The 26660-nt window shown below is 36.3% G+C and overlaps 1 long non-coding RNA gene across 1 annotated transcript in view; it reads right to left on the bottom strand.

Annotated features, from left to right (window-relative positions):
* Nucleotides 1-431: 431 nt before the first annotated feature.
* The window catches only part of LOC111098357, a 64937-nt gene continuing 38708 nt past the window's right edge, over nucleotides 432-26660 (bottom strand). Inside the window, exons 4-6 of the long non-coding RNA XR_005368023.1 lie at nucleotides 7385-7526; nucleotides 4258-4460; nucleotides 432-581 (exon numbers count right to left, since the gene is read on the bottom strand). This is a non-coding gene — a long non-coding RNA (uncharacterized LOC111098357). The remainder of the gene's footprint in view (nucleotides 582-4257; nucleotides 4461-7384; nucleotides 7527-26660) is intronic.

Genomic DNA, 26660 nt, shown 5'->3' with positions numbered 1-26660 from the left:
AAGTCTGAGATCATGACCTGAGCTGAAATCAAAAGTCAGACACTTAATCAACTGAGCCACCAGGGTACTCCTTAATATTTTATCTTTCACTTTTGTATTTTTACCATATTCTTCTATACTGATACTCCCCACTAGAGACTTACAAGAAATAAATTTGTTTCAAAATTCATTCTATTTTAGTCCAGTTTATGATTGTTAATTTGGTTTTCATCGAAGATTGACTATAAGATTTTAATAATTTGTACTGGTGTATAATATTGGTACACCCCCACACACACCCTGCTCGGGTTCCTTGGAATGGAGACATGGAATACCCTCCCAACCCTATAAAGAACTTCAACATTTATAATTTTTGTATCCATAACACGCTTATAAGTTTATCCTTGGTGATCATTTTAGTAGAAAAGTATCCATGTAAGTACTTGCCAGGGCAGAGATGGGCATCTTGGCATGGACCTGTCAAGTAGCATTCCAGAGCCTTTAAGAACTCCTCATGCTCCATCTGCTCAATGCTCAGTTGTAAAATACACTTGCATGATTTCTCATGTTAATGTTCCTTAAATGGGAAGGTCTTTTATTTGCTGGAACATCAAATACAATATTTATTTTTAAAACTTCTTATTAAAAAAAAACAAAAACTTCTTATTAAATCTTCATTGAAATTTACTATTAAAGGCATCTCAGGAAATATGATAGTGGAATTTATATTATTCCTTTAGAAACAGTGAGTTAATAGGACCATTCATGTATTGAAGCCTATCCTGGTGCATGACAATTAAATCATACCATCTGCATAAAAAAGAAACTTCTTTATGATATATAGTCATGCTTCCATATCATCCAAAATTTTAATAATTTATAAGTAACTTCAAAAAATAATAAAAGGGAGGTAGACTATAGCCTTGCTTTATGCCCCTGTGAATTATTCTCTAATGTATAGAAGATCATTCACATCTACACAGATTCTTAATATAATATTAAGACATTGGGTTTATACAAGCATTGGTAACTGTAGGTGCATCTCAAGTTCAACTACAGATACGTATCGTGACATTTAACTTTGTCCAGACTAAAGAGTCAGTGACAGAAGATTACCCTACAACCTGTTTGTTCTATAAATAGACTTGAAAAACCAAAAAAAATTGTTTTTAAGAAATTCTCATTAAATTTAGAAAGAAATGTCCCATAAAATATGTAGTTTAAGGGATGTAGAATAATGCCTTTTAAAAGACAAAAGAAATTTAAATCTGAACCACTCAAACAGGATCTTGCACATAGAATTTGACAATGGTAGGGATCCCTGGGTGGCGCAGTGGTTTAGCGCCTGCCTTTGGCCCAGGGCGCGATCCTGGAGACTCGGGATCGAGTCCCGCATCGGGCTCCCGGTGCATGGAGCCTGCTTCTCCCTCTGCCTGTGTCTCTGCCTCTCTCTCTCTCTCTCTCTGTGACTATCATAAATAAATAAAAATTAAAAAAAAAAAAAGAATTTGACAATGGAGTCCTTGAAAAGACTTTGAACAATTTTGATGACTGAAAAAAAAAATGTACCTTGTACTTTTTAAGCAGAGTCTTTCAATGCATATTTTTATGGTGGACATAATAGATGCATTGGTTACATTTTTAAATCATCAAAAAGTGCAAAGATAAAACTGCTTTTAAAATATGTCATTCTAGTTAAGGATCATGATAATGCATAATGCATATGTGGCTAATTCAAACTAAAACTCTTTGAATGGAGAATGAGAGCACAACTGAAGCAAAATTTGAGTCAGTTTATATCTTATAGTATATGTGTTAGGGAAGAAATCACCATCACAAAACTAAATATAATAAAAATAAACATTTATCAAATATTTACCAAATATAAGGCACTATACTAAACATTTTATTCATTTTAGTTCATAAAAATCCCTACAACCCTTCCAAGTAGGTATTTTATTATTTCTACTTTATTTTTGTATTACTATTCCCATTTTATAGGTGATGAAACTAAAGTTCAAAAAGGGATAGTAAGTTCAAAAAGTAGCTTGTTCAGCAGATAAGTGACAGAACAGAGTTTCAAACCGAAGGGGTCAGATCCCAGGGCCTCTGTCTTGACCACTACACTATTGAGAACAGTGGGCATTCTACTGGGCAAGCTTCCTATGTAAATCCCCCAAGTTAGGTCTCTCCACAATTCCAAGGGGATGGAAAACTCTTTCACCTTCAAGAATGGTCCTCCAATTTGCACACATAAGCTCTTTCATATTTGAGAAGGGAGGCTCCTATGTAACTAATCCTAGAACTAAAACTTTTTTCTCCTACTGGATTTAATTCCAAAGATATAATAACTACTGTGATTAAATATCTCAGTGGCTTCACATATTTCGATTTAGAATGTCATATGGCTACAGTCTTTAATTCTACTATAAGTGCCCTTCCCTTTCAGGTTAACTGCATGGCCAATTAAATACTCTGCACAAAGGCAAGGTGACTCTGGAGGGAAACATGCAATTATGTAGTTTCCAAGTAGTAATTATCTAAAATTAATTGCTGTTTTATGGGAGTTTTGATCATAACAAACAATATTTACAATTGCAATTCAATTCCAAGATATCTTCTTACTCTGCTTAAGCTATTTAGCTATCTGTTCAGTCATGTCTTCTCAGGTTTGGGAAACATATATGACTTATAGTACAGTTAAGTGAATGTTTTATTAACTCCAAAGGGAGCTATTCGAACAGTAAAAATATGCAATGGTGTGGAAAAAATAACATTGAAGAACCCAAGGGTACTTAAGAAAAAACACTGGCCTTCTAAGTGTCCGCTTGGGTTAACATTTCTGACTTTCATTAAAAAGTCTACTGTTGTTATTTGTATAACCTCATCAAGAAAATTAAAGTTTAATTTTCCATGCTTTTCTCCAATCCTCCATCCTCTGTCTGCCATCAAAAGATAAGGGATCTAAGATTCTGTCCCATTTAAACAATGAATCAACTCAGCCATTTTTCAAGTCTCTCAGGATACTGATTTGCCTGTGTTCCTTTTTTCCCACTAAAGTAGAAACTTTTGAAAGTGAAGGCTAGGGCTTATTATCAAAGATCCTTTGTAGTTATTAAGCACAAGAAATTTGTGTTTCTGATGCTTATCACATATTTAATAAGAAGATATAATTACTGCAAATGGTCCCCTGCTTGAAACCAGTGACCGTTCCTATCACATATTTTTTGAAAAAAACATTTGTGATGAAAACGCCACCCAAGGAGCATTTACAGAACATTCACTGGTGACAATGCACCAGGATAAGTGTATGATCAACTGATACTTGTCGGTTTCTGACATTCTTTGCTTTAAGAGGGACAGACAGCATTAATACTGACAGACATGAAAAGATATGGCTAAGCTTATGTTAAATTCCACTCTGAGCTCTGCACTCCTAGGCAATGATTATCTAGTTTCATATCCTAGAAAGAAAATGCATTCATTTAGCATGATCAGATTGGGTAAAATCTAATTGACAAAGTTTTCAGAGTTGATGTTTCACCAATGAAGCTGTGCAAGACCAGAATCTCTCCCCCCTCTCCCCGCCCCCAGATCTACAAAGGGTGACACTCATTCTGAAGCAGAGAGAAAGCTTTTACCATTATTCTTTGGGGGAAACAGGCTTTGGTTGATACCTACTCCTCCCTCAATTGTATCTGTCCTCACTTTCCCTCATGCAAGTCAGTTTTCTTCACTGCCAATGCATTCCTGTTTATTCTCCCTAGCCTCAACCCCTACATTCTCTGGCCCCCTTCACCTACAGGATTTAAAGCGAAGGAGACCACACTCCCACTCAGAACCCCAGAGCAGGGAACTGAGAAAGCTGTCACAACCCAGCAGCAGTGAGACCACCAGACACCTTGGAATCTAAAGAATGAATGGAAATTCAGTTACATTTTTATGAGTCACTGCTTTTGACCATGAAATAAATATCTCCCAATGACACGAAAGAAATGGAGATCTGTATATATGTGAGTAAAGTTTCATGCATCATTGCTTCCATGGTGTCACTTTGGTGAAGGTTAAAGGGTTTATACATTAGTGGCTAGGTTAAGCCAATAGATATTTATAAGCAGGCATTTATACTTCACAATTATTGGAGAGAATGAATGGACAGGATAATGTAGAAAAATAACTAACAGCAATAACATATAATAAAATTGGCATTTACAGTAGCCTACAAAACAATAAAAAACTTATTAGGATGCCAAAGATTCTTCACGGAGCCTCCCATACCTCAAACTTTGCCGTGGAATTGCTTATTCGTTGAAGTGAAGGGAGTTGCTGAAGTCTTTGACCTCAGAAATGAAACTTGACGAGTAATTGATAGCACATATTCCACATGTCCGGAAATGTAATAATTAAGTGATTATACATCCTTGATTCTTGATAAAGATCCTTTCCAGCTGTTGGGCTAGTAGTACCTTGAGGATCTGTAACTAATTCCAGAATAATTAGTGTGTGGTCCCTGCATCATAAGTATTCTCCAGTCATTAAGTTTCTAGGGAGAAAGGCTTAGCTGAACCAGTATCACCATCCTGATCTAATACAATCTCTTAGCATTCCCTAGTCATTGCACAGCACAAATCACTGTTTCTCCCAGACTGAGTTTTCTAAAACATCCTGAATTCAGACAAATCAGAAAATTCTCTAGAAAGATTTTTTTAAAGTTCTATCTGGGGGCTACTACAAATTTTCCAATGGAAAGAGATGATGCTTAAATAGATCAATTGATTGATTAACTGATTGATTGTTGTGGTTCTTGACTCTTCTTCGAGGTAAAGAGATTTCAGCTTTAATCATCTAATCTGGTCTTAGAAATCACTTTCAAAATAAGCTCAAGGAAATTATATTATGCTCAAAAAATTATGTTTTCCTCAAGCAAAATATCAATACTGTCATCCCATACAACTCCGATTTCCCAAATACTAGTAAAATTTTGCCAGTGCTTTGGGTTCTCCTGATCAACTCAAAGACAAAGTTCGATTTTTAAAAACAGCCCAAAATTATAAGTAAAATATTATACATTTCTCTGACATATTATTAATTATAAAAAGAGTAAAAGAAATTATAAAAAGAGTAAACATTTCTCTTTGTTTGATTTCTTTGAACAGCAGAACACAGAATCCAGAATTTTGCTTTTCATATTTTCCACCCGAAATGGCCTAATTGATATTCTGTATCTGGGCAGTACAATTTCATAAACCAACCCCCAAAGAGAGACATCTGCTCTTTTTCCTAAAATCTCAAGCAGGCAATCAACATCCACTTTAGAAGAACGACAGTATTAATAAATGAAACTACAAAACTGCATCATCCACTGGGAGCAATATATTGCCCTGCAAAGTTATTTTACAAATGAAGAACCAAAGGGCAGTCAGTCTCCAGTGCCAGAGGATGGTTCTGATGAGAGCCACATGGAAGAGAAATTCCCAGCCCAAATGGTTAGCAGAATTATCTGAGGGACAATAAAAATATATAAAATCCAAGTGCCTCTAGACTCACTGACTCAGATTCTCAAAAGGTTAGCCTAGGAATACATATTTTATAATAGCTGCTCAGTGATTCTGATGACCCACAAGTTAGGGAACCCATTGATCCAGGACAATGGTTCTCAAAGTGTGGTCCCCAAAGAGCAGCATCAACATTGGAATTGCAAATCACTGGGCCCCATCCTAGGCCTTCTGAACCAAAACACTGGGACTAGAGCCCAGCAAGCCACCTGAGCTTTAGTAAGGCCTCCAGGTGATGAGGATGCAGCTAAAGTTTAAGAACCATTGACATAGAGAATTTAAATTAAGTTTCAGAAAACAACAGCAACAACAACAACAAAAACAAAAACAAACAAACAAAAACCCAAAGGATTGGGGCATTTGGGTGGCTCAGTTAGTTAAACATCCCACTCTTGATTTCGGCTCAGGTCATGATCTCTGGGCCATGAGTTCTAGCCCTACATGGGGCTCCTCACTGGGCATGGAGCCTGCTTTTTTTTTTTTTTTAATTTTTATTTATTTATGATAGTCACAGAGAGAGAGAGAGAGAGGCAGAGACATAGGCAGAGGGAGAAGCAGGCTCCATGCACCGGGAGCCCGACGTGGGATTCGATCCCGGGTCTCCAGGATCGCGCCCTGGGCCAAAGGCAGGCGCCAAACCGCTGCGCCACCCAGGGATCCCTGGAGCCTACTTTAAATCCTCTTTCCCCCTCTCCCTTAGCCTCCCCTGCCCCCCCCCAACCCCCACACCCCCCGATCAAGTGCACACAAGCACAATTCTCTTTCTCTAAAAACAAAACAAAACAAAACACAAAGGATTTCATCCTTAAGTGGTCCTTAAAACCTAAAAGCAACTTATTTAACTTTCTAAGGATTCTGATCACAATCATTTTTGGAGGGAGCAGAGTGTAGACCAGTACTAAATATGACTGTGGGAAACAAAGGACACCTAAAGCCACGTTGCCCATGCTTAGATTTCATGTCCCAAAATAAGCAAATTCTGCATGAAACAGAGAATATATCAAACATGACTAATTGGAGAACTTCTGTTTCCTGACATTTGCAGAGACATTTTAAAGAGCTTATAACAATATCTCCTGGGTTAAAGAAATGAACTTAACTGACTTATTATTTTATTTATGTAAGTTTTGCCCATTTAAACAGCAAAAACAAAATTCTTTTTTATGATGCTTGTGTATTTGTCCTTCTCTCCACTTCCTTCCGTTCCTGCAAGTATTGTATATCTATCTTCCTTCTTAAATACTACTTCATATCTTCCTCTTTGACCCTTGTAACTTTCAATATTTCCCTAAGAATCTGAAACTCTAGAGCAGTGTTTCTCAATAAATTTTCATTTTCACACCTCTTTTTAAACAGACATCTTTAAATAATTTTCCCTAGTCTCCCCATGATATACCACAGTTATACTGTATAGCTGTATATCTGTGGGGGGTTTTTTGTAAAGATTTATTTATTTATTCATGAGAGACAGAGAGAGAGAAAGGCAGAGACACAGGCAAAGGGAGAAGCAGGCTCCATGCAGGGAGCCTGATGTGGGACTCGATCCCGGGTCTCCAGGATCATGCCCTGGGCCGAAGGCAGGCACTAAACCGTTGAGCCACCCAGGGATTCCATGTATGTCTGTGGTTTATATATAGAGGGAGTAGTACTTTTTTTCACCCCTCCCAAGAACTAATTTACATCACCTTGGGGGTAATATTACCCTTGTTGAGAACACACCCTTTATGGTTTATAAGTATAATTTTTTTTCTGATACATTAGAGGTAAAAGATGTTATACCTATTTTTCAAAATCGAAAAAAATTTAAAAATCAAAATAATCAAGTCTTAGTCCTTTGGGGGCACACTCACATTAGAACCAATACAGTGCTGGAAAATTGCAGGGGGACCCTGGATTTCAGTCCATTATGTTTGTCACTGAGATGCTCTTGGTCCTGCCCTCTCCAAGGAACTTCAAGGGCCCAGAGCAAAGGTGTCTCTTCCTTCTTTCAACCTGTCAAACATGCAAACACAAAGCACTCACATTCCAACTATTTCTATTGAGTTGAGCTACTTTTCTGCTCTCTCAATCCTAGAAGTCACCTCACTATTAACCTGGCTCCTCCTTCACTGAAACTTACACTTTAAAAAAACAAAAGCCTTTTTAAAAAAAAAAAAAAATTTATTTCTTTATTCATGAGAGACACAGAGTGAGAGGAGGCAGAGACAGGCAGAGGGAGAAGCAGGCTCCCTTCAGAGAGCATATGAGGGACTTGATCACAGGACTCCTAGAATCAGGACCTGAGCCAAAGGCAGGTACTCCTTTGAGAGTGCTGAGAGCCCCAAGAACAAAATCCTTTTAATTTCAAACCCTGACTCAAGGCAAATCCAGGTCACACATGACTGTCCTCTGGAGGTAGAAGGCTCATGATACGTCTGAATCCTGTTAGGTAAATTTACAAGCCAGTTTATTTCTCAGTTACTTTATCCTGTTATGTCTAAAGTCTAGATTTATCAGAGGTTAGGCTAGAGCTGATCAAAAGGGACAGTTTTAAACCATGAAGAAACCCCTTTCCCAGCACGCTGGTTGAAAAAAATTCTTGTTTCAGACTATCACCACTCTACATAAAGAGCACATGCTTAGCTTTAGAGAGATAAAGGTTCTAATCCTAGCACTACCAGTTAGTACCTGTGTAGTATCCCAATACCTACATTCTACAATCTTCAGTAGCTTTATCTATAAATTGAAAAGAATAAAAAAAAAGAAAAGAATAACACCTATTGCAAAGGTTTATCATGGATATTAAAAGAGAATTCATGATAAATCTTACACAGTGACTGGTATTGGGTAAATGATCAATAAATGGCAACCTTATTATTGTTAGCTGTAAGTCAACCAACTGAAATGGAAATTTTCTCATTCATTGATTCTGATCACCTGATCAGGGAAGTATCAAGGAGTACTGTATAAATGACTTCACCATAAAGATTTCCTCCCCTTCTTCAGAGAAGATGATGTTTCTTGTAGTTCAAGCTTAAGCCATGATGGGCCAGGAACTTAGAAAAGAAAGTGGGGTAATTTCTGAGTATACAGTGGCTGAAAGATGAATGTAAATTAGGCTGGGTGAGCTGAGAAATACAAGTAGTTATCTTGGGATCCACTTTCATTTCCATCAAATTGTATCTGAGCGGCTGGGTAGCTTCCATCTCATTCACTAGAGTGCAATGTCCTATCAGCAGAGGACACTTGTCCACTCACATTCCTTTGATCAAGGGATATCATGTTGCAAGTTTAGAATTGGCTAACAAGAAAGTAAACTGCGAAAAGGTATAAATTGTTATTCATCAACAGCTTTTTCTAGGAACTTCCCAACTTTTGACTTGCTGTGTTGCACACTTAGAACTGATTCAGTCAGCGGGGAATAATTAGCAGCCATGCCACACAGGAACAAAGTGTGCAGATTTGAGTTGATGTTGTGCTTAATGAGCCTATTTTAAAAGTTAGAAATCACCCAGCTTCCTATCAACCTCCACTTATCACTTTCTCATGTAGAGTGTGACAAAAATCAGAATCCATGCAAATGAGGTAATTCAGTCTTGAAATTTGCCATTTCCCTACATGCCAAGGGTCAAGGTTTATACCAAACTAGCAGATAAAAGTTTTTTCTTATTTATTATATCTACAACTACTACTATAGGGTTAGTGGGAAGTAAAGATCAAGAAAAACTATTATCTGGTCACTTTGATATATCTGGACAGATAAATAAATACATAAATATCATCCTGAGCAACATATGACTTATTTTTTTTATATAGCAAGAAGAAATTTAAAAAATAAACTGTGCTATAAATGCCCTACTAACCTACAAAGACATTTAGGTTTTGTTCAAGCATTATTGATTGAGAAATATTTTCAAAATCCTCTTTTCTATGACAATCCTTCCCCATGAAATTTCACATTTGCTTTCATAATTCGTTGCTGAATAACTCTACTGGGATCCTCTTTTCAAAAGTCCAATGAGTTTTGCACATTTAGGATGTGGGAGATGCAGAGGTGATTCTAACACAGCTCAGGCTGACTTCTGGGAGATCTCCCACCTGAAGAACAGGGAAAGTTTAAGTTCCTTTTCTTTACTTTTCTTATTCTCCCTTTGTCTTCTGTCACCCTCTTTCCCCAGGTAAGCCTATTAAATGCCTAATGCAAATACCAGTCTTCTTTTCAAATCTTATTTTCAGGAAAATATTTTTGAGATTTTTGACAAAATAGCTTTGCTGATTCACCATTTCAAGTATCTTTGATTTGTTACACCCCTCTCTATGCACACAGCCATACCCCCACTCTCTTTTATCACCACCTGCCTAGACCCCTCTTCTCGACATTCTTCTCTCTCTCCCATGTAATCCTTTCTGAAAATGATGTCAGATCAATATTTCCAGAACACAAATCTTTATGCTTCACTATTGAACCATAGTAGACACTCAATCAAGTGTGAGCCAGATTTCATAGTTACTAGCTGAAGGCTACTGTAATTTATTTCTCAAATATTAATACATATTTATAAAAATATGTAAAAGACCCCCGCCTTTCTACATTATAATGCCATTTCAGGACTTAAAGTCGCAATCACTATATTCTAAATCACATTATCAATGTGATCAAAATGGAATCTTCTCTCTATATAGAATTTAGGAGCCATAGATAATATTCTGAAAAGCTACACAGAGTCCTAAGACTTAAAGATCAGCTATCCCATAATACGGCTTATCTAATGGCTTGGGTATGAATGTCAGACTCTTCCACCCCAGCCTCATAGCAACTATTCAAACCCTACATGCATCCTAACATCGTCTAACCCCTTTCAGACCTAGCTCCAACATACAATCCTTTCTCATGTAATCCATTCTCCTGGGATATTTCCATATCCACTGTTCCCATTTTGCTCCATCTATTTCTATCAGCTCTATATTATGACAACACTGAAGACCCCTACAGATTTATCAGTCTGTGCTTTGCAATGCAGATGTATCTTAAGCTACATTGCTTTCTCGTGCTACAGAAACAGTGTATGCATTTCGGTAACTGTGATATTCCAGACTATCTGGAATATCTCCATTGCAGCCCTTTCTTGAAGTTTCTCTGAATTCTTCAGCCTAAAGTGATGCTTCCCTTCTCAAAATTTCTGTGTCACCTATATAAAAACAATGATTTGTTTCCAACGTGTAGAGGTCTCTGCTTCATGATTTTTTTTTAAAAAATTATTTATTTACTCATGAGAAACACAAAGAGAGAGAGAGAAAGGCAGAGACACAGGCAGAGGGAGAAGCAGGCTCCATGCAGGGAGCCTGACGTGGGACTCAATCCCGGGTCTCCAGGATCACGCCCTGGACTGAAGGCGGCACTAAACCGCTGAGCCACCCGGGCTGCCCCTGCTTCATGTTTATTATTCATAATTCTTCAACTATGTTATAAAACCCTGGTGAGCAGGAGTCCTGTCTTTATATCAATTTTACTTTCCACAGAATCAACCAGCGCTGAGTACATTAATAAATGTTTGTTGACCTAGCTTTTTATCTTGACTAATACTTCACCTATGGGTCAGAAATAAGTTTTATGATTCTAGAAACATGTTTTAGTCTTATAGATGCTTAGTATTATTAAGGGAATTGGCCATACTAATAATAATTTAGAGGTAACTAATCTTATAGGGGACTGGATATCAACAAAATTAAATTGAAAATATAGTTTACAAATATACATGCATGATTGAGTACCAGCATTATAACAAAATGTGACAAAGGAATAAGGGGTAGAAAAAGCAACTGTATACAAAAAAGAAAAAAGCTAAATAGCATACAGTAAAATAAGTGAAAATTGGTTGATGAACTTCTCCAATAATAAAAGAATTCTTCTAATAATAGGCACATTTTTACATATAAGAGGAAATTTCTTTGAATGTTTACCAGGATTGGGCAATAATTACAGAGTGTTCACTACATGGCAGATACAGCTTTAAGCATTTTACATATAGTATACCTAAGCTCTATGATTTATGATTACTATCTCCATTTATCAGATGAGAAAACAGTCACAAGGAGAATAAGCAACTTGCCCAAGATCATTAAGGCTTATAATTGGTAGGGCTGAGATTTGAATATAGGCTTCCACCCCTAAGGTCTGTGTGGTTACTTCTATGTCTTACAAAAGCAGTAGTTGGTATGCAAAAGGCTTTTACACAGTTTTCTTAAATTTTTTAGTCTCTATAATATATTTTCCTTTGGGGAGAAAACTTTGCAAAATCTGAAATAATTAAACCTAAAGAAAGTTTAAATGCAGTCTGTTTACACAGGCTATACACCTATTTTCTATAAAAAAATTAATATCCGACTTGAAAATCACTAGTGGTAAATAAATATGGTAATGAATTTAGGAAGTGGTTGAGCCTGGTTCTTACCTGCAAAAAATGAGTTTAAATAAAAATGTATCCAACAAGTATTCACACCACCAGAGATTTTCCATTATCTCTATTGTAACACAGTTCTAAAAATGTTTCTTTAATAATTTACTTTGCAGCTGTATCAAAAGCAGCATTACTTTTCACTCTATGAAAACAGTATGTGAAAGTTGAGCTAAATTTTACTCAAGTGTTTCACTTGAGTGAAAGCTTTCACAAAGCATATTGGAGGTTCATAATAGAATATGAAACATTTCAATTTATTAAGTATTTTTCTTACAAGTATAAGTATAAAATTATTTTCATTCAGTGTATATCTTAGTCCGAATGGGCTAATGCTATGCTGTGATAACAAAAAAAGTCAAAATGGGCTAATGTTATGCTGTGATAACAAAAAAAAGAACCAGTGACTTAAAAAAAAACAACAACATTATTTCTGCCTTATGTTGTCTATCTAACTATATCTACTTCAGACCCTGTCAAATGGGAGGATGGATAGGGGACAAAAGGGACTCATTTATTTTTGTATTACAAGGATTCACACTGATAAAGATTCCACCATTTTATAACTCTATCATCTCAACTGAGGTTTCAGGTTCACTGAGCTGGGAAAGGAAACATAAGAAATTAGCTCCTTTATATCTCCACTAAAGAGGGAAATTTCATTACCAAAATAAGGCACATAGCCATGCCAACTAGAATTTTGGTGAGCACAAGTGATATTTTGCAGCCATTTTTATTTTCATCAACTCTTTAGAAGTAGATATTAACTTATGAGTCTAAAAAATTAAATTTCAATATTTCAGTTTTTTTAAAAAACAATGCACAAACAAAAGAAAAGTGAAAGTTTAGTAATCTGATAATCTTTTAAATTGAAATGAATTGCTTGAGAGATAAATGGATTGTGGGCATTGTGGTGAGGACAGAGCTGAAGTCTTAGAGAAGGGATGAGACATACTAATGCAGGGAAAAAGTAAATCCCTATAGTAAATGGCTTGGAAAAGCAATGGGGCCCAAATCCCCTGAGTTCTTATAACCAAGAAGATTTAAAGCTTGGAGTTTTAAAATTCAGCATGCTTGTCCATGGAAGAGTTCAAAAGACATTGGGGCTGACCTTGGAGAAAAGGCAGGGCAAACAGCCTACATAGAGCCTGGAAACAGCAATCTATGGAGCACCAGAGGTGCATAGTGGGAAGATCAGTTGTTCAAATTGGAATATGTCCCAGAGAAGCAACATTCATGGAAAGACCTTCCTGGGAACAAAGGAACTGCCAGGTGTCATTTCCCCAACTCCTCAGTACAAGCAGAGGGCCACTTGTGGGAACCAACATTGCACCCATACTTGCTACATAACTTGATTACAGCAAGCTCCTCCCCACAACACTCCAAAAGAACTGCTTTTCCCAGTCATGTGTGCCTCATTCTCAGTAAGACAGGCCCCTCACCAAGAAGGCTGCCTCAAACCCCTCAGTAACTCCATCAGGTCCCTAAACCCAGGAGTTTTGCAAGGCCTCAGATACAGCAGTAGATGTAACAGCTCTCATTTCACAAACAGACCAGAGCACACCAACTAAAACATGCCACACTCAGGCCAGGGAACAAACACAACTCATAATAGGCAAAGAGAGGCCCTTCAGATAACTGACCTAAAGGATAGAGCATCCAGGACACAACAACAAAGCATAAACAGCTCATATTGGGGGCATACTTTTGGAAGCACCAGTACCAAGGGAACAGAGGACACTATATGGCATGGCACTACAGGGCCTCTTCTTCATAAAATCAGTATCTGGAGGAACAGAATATATAGCTAATTTTACTAACTAAATATTATATATATATATATATATATACTAGATAAAATGAGAAGACATAGAAATGTGTCCCAAATGAAAAAATAGAATAAAGCCATAGCCAGAGTCCTAAGTGAAACAAATATAAGTAACATGCCCAATAGAGAACTTAAAGCAATGATCATAAGCTCACTGGACTTGGGGCACCTGGGTGTCTCAGCTGGTGAAGCATCCAACTCTTGATTTCAGCTATGATCATAATCTCAGGATCATGCGATTGAACCCTGTGTCAGGTTCCACACTGGTCATGGAGGCTACTCAAGATTCTCTCTCCCTCTCTCTCTCTGCTCCTCCCCCATTCTCCCACTCTCTTAAAAAAAAAAAAAAAAAAAAAGGATACTCACACTTAAGAGTGAAATATATCAGAGATCATTAACACAGAGAAAGGAATAACATAGAAGAGACAAAGCATTCAATAAATGAAATGAGAAACATACTTGGTGGTATGAACAGCAGGCTGGAAGAAATTAATGACATAGAAGACAGAGTAAAGGAAAGTAATCAAGTTGAACAAAAAATAGAAAAAGAAATTATGCAAAACAAGAATAAACATAGGGAGCTCAGTGACTCCATCAAACGTAAAAACATTCATATTATGAGTCCTAGAAAAAGAAAGAGAAAAAGGGACAAAAGATTTATTTGAAGAAATAATAGCTAAAAACTTCCCTAATCTGGAGAAGGAAATAGATATCCAGACCCAAGAGGCACACAGAAGTCCCAACAAAATCAACAAAAACAGATCCTTACCAATACAGATTGTAATTAAAATGGAAAAATATAGTGATAAAGAAAAAGATATTAAAAGCATCAAGACAAAAGAAGATAGTTACATACAAAGGAAACCCCATAAAACTATCAGAGGATTTTTCAGCAGAAACTTTTCAGGCCAGAAGAATTGGCATGATATATTCAAAATGCTGAATGGTAAAAACTTGCAGCGAAGAATACTCTATACAGCAAGACTGTCATGCAGAGCAGAAGGAGAGATAAACAGCTTCCCAGACGAACAAAAGCTAAAGGAGTTCATGACCACTAAACCAGCCCTGTAAAAAATACTAAAGGTGATTCTTTTAGAGAAAAGGTAGGATCAAAAGTGACAGTATGAAGGTAGGAAACATAAAAGCAGTAAAAATGAATGTTTCTGTAAACATCAGTCAAAGAACTCACAAAATAAAAGAATATAAAATATGACAACATATACCTAAAATGTGTAGAAGAGAGGAGTAAAGAATGGTTCAAATTCAAACAACCAGCAAGTTAACAGAGACTGCATATGCAAATGTTATATACAAATCTAATGGTAACCATATATTAAAAACCACTAATAAACATGAAAATAATAAAGAGAAAGAAATCCAAATATATCACTAAAGAAAATCAACAAAGTATGAAAGGCTCAGAGAAAACTCAGAAACAACCACAAAACAAGTAATAAAATGGTTATAAATGCATATCTATCAATAATTACTTTGAATGGAAATGGATTAAATGTTCCAATCAAAAGACACTGTGACAAAATGGATTTTTTAAAAAAGACCCATTTATATGCTGCCTACAAAAGACTCATTTTATACCAAAAGACAATTGCAGATTGAAAGTGAGGGGATGAGAACAATTTATGATGCAAATGGATGTCAAAAGAAAGCTGGAGTGGCAATACTTATATTGGATGAAATAGACTTTAAAACAAAGACTGTAACAAGAAACAAAGAAGGACATTATATAATAATGAAGGAGGCAATCCAAAAAGAAGATATAACAATTATAAATATTTACATGCTCCATATGGGACCACCCAAATACATAAAATAGTTAATAACAAACATAAAGGAATTAATTGATAATAATGTAATAATAGTAGGGGATTTTAACATGCCACTCACAGCAATGGACAGATTGTGCAAACAAAATAAATCAACAAGAAAACAATGACTTTGAATGACACAGTGGACCAGGTGGATTTATCAGATATATTCAGAACATTCCATCCTAAAAAAGCAGAATACACATTCTTTTCAAATGCACATGGAACATTCTCCAGAACAGATCACATATTAGCCCACAAAACAAGCCTCATACAAGAAGAAGTAAATCATACCATGCATCTTTTCTGACCACAACACTATGAAACTAGAAATTAACCACAAGAAAAAATCTGAAAAAGACCACCAATACATGGAAGTTAAGTAACATGCTACTGAACAATTAATGGGTAACCCAGAAAATAAAAGAAGAAATTAAAAAATACATAGAAACACATAATGAAAACACAACTTTAGGATGCAGCAAAAGTGGTTCTAGGTGGGGAGTTTATAGCAATACAAGCTTAAAAACCAGCAGAAGGAAGGAAATAATAAACATTAGAGCAGAAATAAATAATATAAAAATTTAAAAATACCAGAACAGATGAATAGAACCAGGAGCTGGTTCTTTGAAAAAGAAAAATCAATAAAATTGAAAAACCTCTAGCCAGACTTATTAATAAAAAAAAGAGAAAGGACCCAAATAAATAAAACCACAAATGAGAGAAGAGACATAACACCACAGAAAAACAATTTTAAGAGAAAATTATGAAAACCTATATGCCAACAAAATGGACAACGTAGGTGAAGTGGATTAATTCCTAAAAACATATGACCTACCAAAACTGAAACAAGAAGAAATAAAAAATGTGAAGACTGCCAGCAAAGAAATTGAATCAATAATTAAACAACCCCAATAATCAAAATCCCAGGACCAGATGGCTTCACAGGGGAACCATATCAAACATTTAAAGAGGAGTTAATACTGGGGTGTCTGGCTGGCTCAGTCACTAGAGTTTGAGACTGTTGATCTTGGGGTTGTGCATTCAAGCCACACAATGGATGCAGAGCTTACTGAAAACAAAACAGAATAGAATTAAAAGTCAATACCTATTCTTCTCAAACTATTCCAAAAAATAGAAAGGGGAAGAAAACTTCCAAATTCTTTCATGAAACCAGCACTATCCCAATATCAAAACCAAATAAAGACACCACAAAGAAGAGAACTACAGGCTTATATCTCTAGTGAACACAGATGCAGAAATCCTCAACAGAATACTAGCAAACCAAATTTAACAATGCATTTTTTTAAAAAATATTCACCATGATCAAGTGGGACTTGTCCCTGGGTTGTAAGAGGTTCAGTACTTGCAAATCAATCAACGTGATACATCACATGAATAAGAGAAAGGAAAAGAACCATATGATCTTTTCAAAAGGTGCAAAAAAAGCATTTGACAAAGTACAACATCCATTCATGATTAAAACCCTCAACAGTGTAGGTTTAAAGGGAACATATCTCAAGATGAGGAAGGCCTTATATGAAAAACCCACAGCTAACGTCATCCTTACTGAGGAAAAATTGAGAGCTTCTCCCCTAAGGTCAGGAACAAGACAAAGATGTCTACTCTCACCATTTTTATTCAACATAAGCCTAGATGGCCTAGCCCCAGCAATCAGACAACAAAAAGAAATAAAAGGCATCCAAATCAGTAAGAAAGAAAGTAAACCTCTCACTATCTGCAGATGACATGATACTATACATAAAAAATCCAAAGACTCCACCCCAAAACTCCTTCAACTTATAAACAAGTTCAGTAAAGTCACAGGATATAAAATCAATTCACAGAAATCATTTGCATTTCTATACACAAATAATGAGTAGCAGAAAAAAGAAATTAAGAAAACAATCCCATTTATAATTGCACCAATAATATACGATAATAATAATAATAAGATACCTAGAAATAAACCTAACCAAAGAGGTGAAAGACCTATACTCTGACGACTATAAAAAACTGATGAAAGCAATTGATGATAACACAAAGAAATGGAAAGACATTCCATGCTCGTGGATTGGAAGAATAAATACTGTTAAAATGTCTATACTACCCCAAAGCTACACATTTAATGCAATCCCTCACAGAACTAGGACAAACAGTCCTAAAATTTGTATGAAACCACAAAAGACCCCAAATAGCCAAGGCAGTTTTGAAAAAGAAAAGCAAAGTTGGAGGCATCACATTTCTGGACTTTAAGATGTATCATAAAGCTATAGTGATCAAAACAGTATAATAACTGGCACAAAAAGAGACACATAGGTCAATGGAATAGAATAGAAAACTCAGAAATAAGCCCACAATTACAGGTCAACTAATCTTCCAAAAAGCAGGAAAGAATATCCAATGGCAGGATGCCTGGGGGTTCAGTTGGTTAAGTACCCCACTTTTGATTTCAGCTCAGGTCATCAGGCTCCAAATTCAGCAGGGAGTCTGGTTAAGATCCCTCTGCTTGTTCTCTCTCTCTCTCTCTCTCTCTCTCTCTCTCATTCTCTCTCTTTCCATTTCTCTCTTTAAAAAAAAAAAAAAGGAAAAAATAATATCCAATGGCAAGATGACAGTCTCTTCAACAAATGGTGCTGGGAAAACTGGACAGCAACATGCAAAAGCATGAAACTGAACCACTTTCTTACTCTATACGTAAAAATACATTCAAAATTTATTAAAGACCTAAATTTGAGACAGGAAACTGTCAAAATCTTTGAAGAAAACACAGATAGTATCTTTTTTGACATCTGCCATAGCAAATTTTTTCTGGATAGGTCCCCTGAGGCAAGGAAAACAAAAGCAAAAGCAAACTATGGGGACTGCATCAAAATAAAAAACTTCTTCACAGGGAAGGAAACAATCACCAAAACTAAAAGGTAACCTGTGGAATGGGAGAAGATATTTGCAGATGACATAACAAGTAAAAGGTAGTATCCCAAACAGATAAAGAACTTATAAAACTCAATACCTGGAAGGAAAATAATCCAATTAAAAAATGAGCAGAACAGGAATTTCTCCAAAGAAAACATACAGATGGCCAACAGACACATGTAAAGATGCTCATCACTTATCAGGGAAATGCAAATCAAAACTACAATAAAATGCCACCTCACATCTGTCAGAATGGCTAAAATCATAATACAAGAAGCAACAGGTGTTAGCAATGATGTGGAGAAAAAGCAATCTTCTTGCATTGTTGATGGGAATGCAAACTGGTGCTGCCGCTGTGGAAGACAGTATGGAGATTCCCCAAAAAGTCCAAAGTAGAATTACCATACTTTCCAGCAATGGCACTGCTGGGTATTTACCCAAAGAATACAAAAACACTAATTCAAAGGGATACATGTGCCCCAACGTTTATAGCAGCATTATCTACAATAGCCAACATATGGAAGCAACCCTAGGGTCCCTTGATTTATGAATGTATAAATAATATGTGATACATATATGAAATATTGAATATAATATATGAATAATGAAATATTACTCAGCCATAAGAAAGAATGAAATCTTTCCATTTGCAATGACATGGATGGAGCCAGAGAGTATAAGGCTAAATGAAATAAGTCAGTCAGAGAAAGACAAATACTATATGATTTCACTCATATGTAGGATTTGAAACAAACAAACAAAAAAAAAAAGGAAAGGGAAAAGAGAGAGAGAGAAAGAGAGAGAGAGAGAGAGAGAAACCAAGAAACAAATTCTTCAGGGAACAAACTGATAGCTACTAAAGGGGAAGTGAGTGGGGGTGGGGTGAAATAGGTGATGAGGATTAAGGAGTGCACTTGTGGTGATAAGCACCAGGTAATTAAAATAAAATCTTAAAAAATAAAAATTAAAGAAATTAAATACTAAGAGCAATTCCAAAAAAAAAAAATTGAGAAGTCAGACATCTACATCCACAGAGTTTTAAAAATAGGTCAGATAAGATGCCTATATAAAAAAAATCAAATAGAATGCTTAGTAGATAAATGTCCCAAAAAATGTCATGTAAATTGTCATGTGTGTTCAAAGATAAGAGATCTTTGAGTAACAGTTTTAAAGCTGGAAAGGACCATGGATATTTTTGGGTTCAACATCTTTATTTTACAGATAAAGAAAATGAAACCCAAAAAGTTTCAAAAAGATCTGTCCAAAATTACTCACAGTTTGGTAGTTGCTCAATGTTGTTCAAAGACTAAAACTTCTTTACTATAAATGAATTCCATAAAGAAAAAAAATGCATAAAAGGGAATACATCCAGAAGTTTAAGAAGCACTGGGAAAAAAGAACATTTGGGAATTAAGTAATTAAATCAAAAATTTTTTTACATTAGAAAAGATTATTACTAATTGTCATAATGACTAAAAACATTTACACTTTAAAATCAGTATGAATAAATGCTATTTTAATGAAATTCTCTATCTCTAAAAGATTTGTAAGGAAACTGTTTTCATATAATCTATTTATTATCCCACAAAGCACTAGCCAAAATCTATGAAAACTATAACAGTAATTTAAATGCTTAGCCTACTACCTTTTCAAAAAGCCAGAGAGGAAGAGAAAAATCTAAGAATAAAATTACAGCAACTTTATTAATTGCTACTCAAAATGCCAAATTTACATATGTTTAAATAAATCTAAATGGCAAAACTGACCGCTAAGCATTTTTAGACGAGTTTGGAGAAATTAATTATGTACTTCATCTTTTAAAAAGACAACTTAGTATTCCAAGCATTCGCCTTTTTGTCAAAGATAATAAATTTGATTAAGATTATATAAATTACACTGTACTAAATAGGATAATAACTTAAAACATATGGAGAATGGGATTAGCCATACTCTCTGCATCACTTCCAATTTTAAACATAATACCAAGTATGTATGCTTAACTTAGAGACTTTTTCTAGTCTTCTTTTTAAAGCTGCTATTCATATAAAGGTCACTAGGTTGTCTTTTAAAAATAAATCTATAATCACTACAAACTGTCATTGTATCTGACCAAGATCAAGTGAAAGACCAAAGGCTTAGACTTGAGTGCAGTTGCTCAAGGAGTTAGAATGAAATGGTAGATGTAAAAATTCAAATACATGGGCCAAGACCTGTCCCAACCGCTCAACTGAAACAACCTATTTGACTTTTGGTAGTCATAACCTTGACTGTCTGAGCATTTCTTAATCCACAGTGACTCCTAGCCATGAGCTCACTCTTTCAGAAATAGTAGAAAAGCACCCTGAAACTATAGCTCTTAGGTTACCTCAAGAATCATATTGGTTAATTTTATAGGACACCACTATTTATTCTCCACAGCAGTGACTTTCAACTTTCCTGCTTTCCCAGCCCACCGAAGCAAGGCAACACTCCAACTGAAAGAATGGAATCACTTCATTGAGTAGAGAAAATAGTAGGATTCAGACCCAAGGTATACAACCTGAGATGCAATCTCAGGTTGCTTGCCCCTTCAGCCCCACACCACGATTGTCAATTGATGAGCACTGCTGTAAAGCTTTACAGTAAAACAATCTGACTAAACAAGTTTGTACTATACACCTGTAAGGTTCAATGAAATGGAACAACACCTGCTAAAAGAGAGACTCAGACAACTCTGACAGAGGATGAACTGTGGCAAACTCCCATCTCTCCTATCTTGCCTCTAATCTTCCAGCACTTTACTCAGTTTGAGCATCATTGCCATCTCTTCCATGTACACATGCAAACTTCAGTGTGTTTTAAAGCCATAAGACTTTAAAATTCTCATACATAATCTTCACAATGACCCCATAAGGAAGGTGTTATTGGTCCAATTAAGAGATCACTGAAGTGGAGTGCTTGGGTGGCTCAGTTGGTTAAGCATCTGCCTTTGGCTCAGGTCATGGGTGCTGGGACAGAGCCCTCGCTGAGCAGAGACAGCTTCTCTCTCTCTTCCCTGCTTCTACTCTCTCTTGCTATCTCTCTCTCTCTCTCTCTCTCTCATAAATAAATAAAATCTTAAAAAGAGAGAGGTCACAAAAGTAAGGTACAGAGCAGTCCAGAGTCTGCCCAAGGTCTCAAAAAGTGGCTAGGTGAGGTGCCAAATCTCCATCTACCAGATAATATCCTAAAGACTGCTTCTACTTCTAGGATAAAGAGGAGACAAATGGGAATCCCAGGGCTCTGAGACAATCACTTCTCAGGTGGACCACTGATGTCAATGCTGCCGCTATTTACTCCTACATCTCACTGCACTGTATACACATGACATTGATTTCTGAAGGCAATCCATAAATTTTGGTTTTATTGCTCACATCTCACCCTAAGATAAAGTCTGAAATATCTCAACCAGGTACCAAGACTCTCCACAACCCCATTCAAACACATTTTTGCAAGTTTATCTATCACTGTTCTCTGACTGAAATTTCTAGTTCTGCCAAACAGATCTTCTCCCCTCACAGCAAACTCACTTGACTAACTCACTCCAGACCAGCTTCTTCTTTATCAGAACTTCCCAAGAAAACTCCCACATGGCCCACTCATTTGGCATTTATTTTAGAATGCCTTGAACTGTGCTTTATGAAGCAAGCATGCCTTGTCTCTACAGACTGGTGAATTACAGACTGTCATAGCTAGGAACTAATTAAGATATTACATGGTCCAAAGCTCTCACATTTACCAAAAAGGAAAGTGAGCCCACAGTCACACAGTGGATAGATCATATGCCTATCATGTTCACACAAACAATTACTATTTTATCTTACTATTTTAGATACTCCATTTTATATTAATCATCAGCTCTACATTTATTATGTCACTATCCAGAAACTGCAATGTAATAATTTATGAAAGAACCGGCCCTAGAATCCAATTGCCCTGACTCCTCTTTAGAACCCAGCTCCATGATAATCAGATGAGTATATCCTACAGCAGCCAGCCCAGAGTCTGTACATAGGCATTCATTAACTATTCTTTGAATACAGTTTATTTATCCCAAGCATTTCCCATCCAAAGAAAATGTTCTTCATATACTTGACACATGTAGACATGATTTATCAGGCCAGTAACATTACATAACAAACATCCATCCTTGATTCCTCCTTCTCCTTATACTCCATATCAAGTGAGTTTTGTTTTAGCTCAAGATCTATCTGACTTTCAACCTCTCCATTTCCATCATCCTAGTCCAGGCATTATAATGATAACATTATAACATTATAAACATTATGTTTATCTGGACTACTGCCAAAAAAATCCCAATTGGTATTTCTACTGTTCTTCCCTCAGTCTTCACTCAATCAGTTCCCCTCACAAGCACATCACCCACACTCCAACTTAGAAGTATTCAGTGATTTCTCATTGCACTTAGAATAAGATCCAAACTCATGACCATGATGCAAAAATTGTCTCATATTTCATTCTCTACCCCCTCCCTTCTTGGTTTTCTTTCTGTCCCTCAAACATTCAGGCTCTGTTGTCCTCCAGAGTCTTTTATATGCCGTTCTTCTTGGCAGTGCTCTTCCCTTCCTTTAGAGCTGCCGCCTCAGGTTTCATGTTGCACTCAAATGTCATTTCCTAAAGAGCTTTCTCTCCCTAAATCAACCTCTCACCACCACTGGACACTTGTTTTATACCATTGTCTCCTCCACCTTATCCCAGACTAAACAAATGAGATCAAGGACCATATTCACCATATCCACCTTCTTCTTACAGTAATATCCCCCTGGTTGGTATCAGGTATGGCCAAGAAGAGTCACTTAATATATCTCTTTTAAATGTATAAATGTCCTTGAAGACACACAAAAATAATTATAAATATAAATTGGACTTCAACTCAGGGGCTACCACCAATTAGATGATATTTTAACACAAAAAGTATAATGTATCACATATGTCTAAGTCATACTAACACTTTTTCTTCCTTTACTGAGAAATGTGGTAAGATAGTAAATCTGGATTTCAACAGGATTTGACTACTTCTCTGGTCATATCCTTTTGGAGTAAAAATGTCATTAGCATGAGCTATCAGTGCTCCTGAGTTTCTGAGGCTTCCCAGGCAATTCTGACTCAGTAAATACGGATTGGGACCAGGAATTTGTACTTATAAGTGCACTCCCAGATAATTCATGTCATCAGACTTTTAGGGAATTACTGTACTGGGTCAATTGTTCTCAACCTTGGCTACACATGAAGAGCTATCACCTGGATAGTTTTAAAAAATTACTCAATCCTACTCCAAGGATTCTGATATAATTGGTCTGGTATAGGGACTGGGCATTAGGATTTCTAAAAGTTCTTCAGTTGACACTAATGTGCAGCAAAAGTTGAAACCCACTGGGCCTGATGACAACATTATATGATACATTTGTAATAGAGTGGATAACTATGCCGAAAAGATACCAATTAACAGATTAATGCCAACGTGTGAGGAATTTCTTTCTACGCACTCTGAGCTCGGTCCTTTCACGATCAAAGTTTACTAGTGACTTGGATGGAAATAGAGAGGCGTGCTTAACAGTTTTTTTCTATTGCACAAAACTGTGAATATAGTAAATAGTTTGGATGACAAAATTAGAATCTAAAATATTCACCATATTGAAGTCATAGGACAACAACTGTTCCAAACAAGTGACTGCATAAAGGCAAAGTGGGGTGACATGTCTCACCAGCAGAATAATTTGAAAAGAACTTAAGAATTTTATCTGACATTGAGTCAATAGATATCTACAGGTCAGCCTGGGTGATTCAGCGGTTTAGCGCCACCTTCAGCCCAGGGTGTGATCCTGGAGACCTGGGATCGAGTCCCACGTCGGGCTCCCTGCATAGAGCCTGCTTCTCCCTCTGCCTGTGCCTTTGCCACTCGCTCTCTCTATCTCTTTCTCTGTCTCTCATTAACAAATAAATAAATCTTTAAAAAAAATAGATATCTACAGTATGCTATGGTTACCAAGAATACTGTTTTCCATTAAAATGGCAATGTAATAATTTTTTTTAAAAAAAGGACATAGATAAGACCATGAGTTCACTGTTAGCAAAAGTGACCGACAGAGGAAGAAATAAGGACAAGAGGAGGAGCAAAGACATGACTACATATGTCTGAGGGTTCTTACGTAAACCTAAATTAGATTTACTTTGAAGACACCAAGAACTTAGAACTAAGAACAACAGACAGAAGCTATAAGAAGACAGACTTAGGCTCAACATGAACAAGAATGTTCTAATGGTAGTGTCTAAAGGTAACGTGAGCTGCCTGGAAAGCAGTGAATTCCTCATCATTGAGAATCTTCTAGGTCTAGAAAGTAGTCACATTGACATTGACACTTCCTATGTGACCCTCTCTTTCTTTTCTTTTCTTTTTTTTTAAGATCCTATTTATTTATTCATGAGAGACACAGAGAGAGGGGCAGAGACATAGGCAGAGGGAGAAGCAGGCTCCCTGTGGGGACCCCAATGCAGGACTTAATCCCAGGACTCTGGGATCACACCCTGAGCCGAAGGCAGATGCTCAACCACTGATCCACCGAGGCGTCCCATGATCCTCCCTTTCTGATCCATTTGTTGCAAAGCATGAAGTTGATCAGAAAAGTTAGCAAACATCCATTGGAGCCTTGAACTTGGTTGTGTTGTGTAAGGAGGATTGAGCCAGGCTGATCCTTTCCCTAAGCAGTTCATTCCCTTTTGTCTCATCCATTCTTTTTTGTTGTTGTTCCAAGACAAATAATCCCCTATTTCTCTTTCCCTTCTAGTTTTGGTAGCCTTCTAAAAGGAAAGAGATCATAAATCAGTTTTTGAACCCCAACAATACTCAGTAATCTGGCAAAAGTAAGTTACAGAATTTACACTTCTTTTATACTGCTTGTTCTAAAATATTTTCCTCCTTTCCCTGAGTTCCAGCCAAAACATTATCAAAATAATGCATAAATCTGTGTCCTGATGACATACATTTATGTTTTGCTCCCTTTCCCCTTCTGACACAGAGAGATCATTCTGTCAACTCAGAAAGTTTCCATTTTCAAAAAAGTCTTCCCTCCTCTTTTACCTGTGTTTCCACCACTGTTCCTGAATGAACATTGGGAATGATCCAACTTTCAAAATCAAACAGGGCCACATATTATTAATCCAGATTAACATAAGATCTGGAAAAATCCATTTTTATACAATAAGACATTTATCATGTGCCCACTTTGTCAAGCAAGGCCAAGACCTTGGAATATGTCAGGAAAATACATACAACTCCAGATTTGTTAAGCATTTAAAAACTGCTAGTCATTCATTCACTTCAACAAATATGTATATTTATTGAGCATCTACAACAAGCAAGCTCATTGTCGGTGCCTAAAGAGAGTGGAGAACAAAGACTGACTCTATCCTTGTTCTGATAGATATAGTTTCTGGGGGAGAAGGACATTAATTAAATGATCACTCAAACAAATGTGAAATGCAAACATGATCAATGTTGTAAGGAATGATGAATGGAGTTTTTAAAACAAAAGAAAAATTTAACAAAGTCAGGGATGGCTTTGGGGAGAAATGACCATTAAGACTAAAAGTAGACATTTTCAGTATCTCAACAGAACTTAAACCTAAGTGAGGCACATGCTAAAATGTCAGTCCTTACAAAAGTCTTCTCCCTCTATGCCACTAGCACATTTTCAGTTTTATTTTTCATAGAGCATTTATCCTTTTTTCAAATTATCTTATATAATCACATTTTACATTTTTATTTTCCGCCCACTACTAGAATCTAAGCTCCAAAAAGGCCATTTTTTCCTGTCTGGTTAACTACTGTATCTTCAACCACATACACAGTTAATAGGTAAATTATGGAATGTTCTTGACTATTTCAATCTTGCTAATTTGTAAATAAGTTGTCATTAGTAAGAAAGAGAAAGCTGATACACAAAAACTGACAGAAAAGCCATTCATAATCATTCAGAACAAAATGAAATATTAATACTTTGAAAAGATTTTTATTAGCATAAATATTAATTTTCTATAACAGATAATCCTCAGGCAACCCAACCTGAAGCTTGAATTGGACAAA

This window comes from Canis lupus, chromosome 12 (genome assembly GCF_011100685.1).
Source record: "Canis lupus familiaris isolate Mischka breed German Shepherd chromosome 12, alternate assembly UU_Cfam_GSD_1.0, whole genome shotgun sequence".
In the NCBI taxonomy this organism is placed as follows: Eukaryota; Metazoa; Chordata; class Mammalia; order Carnivora; family Canidae; genus Canis; species Canis lupus.
The sequence above is the reverse complement of the archived record's forward strand: the minus strand, read 5'-3'. Positions and strand labels throughout refer to the sequence as shown.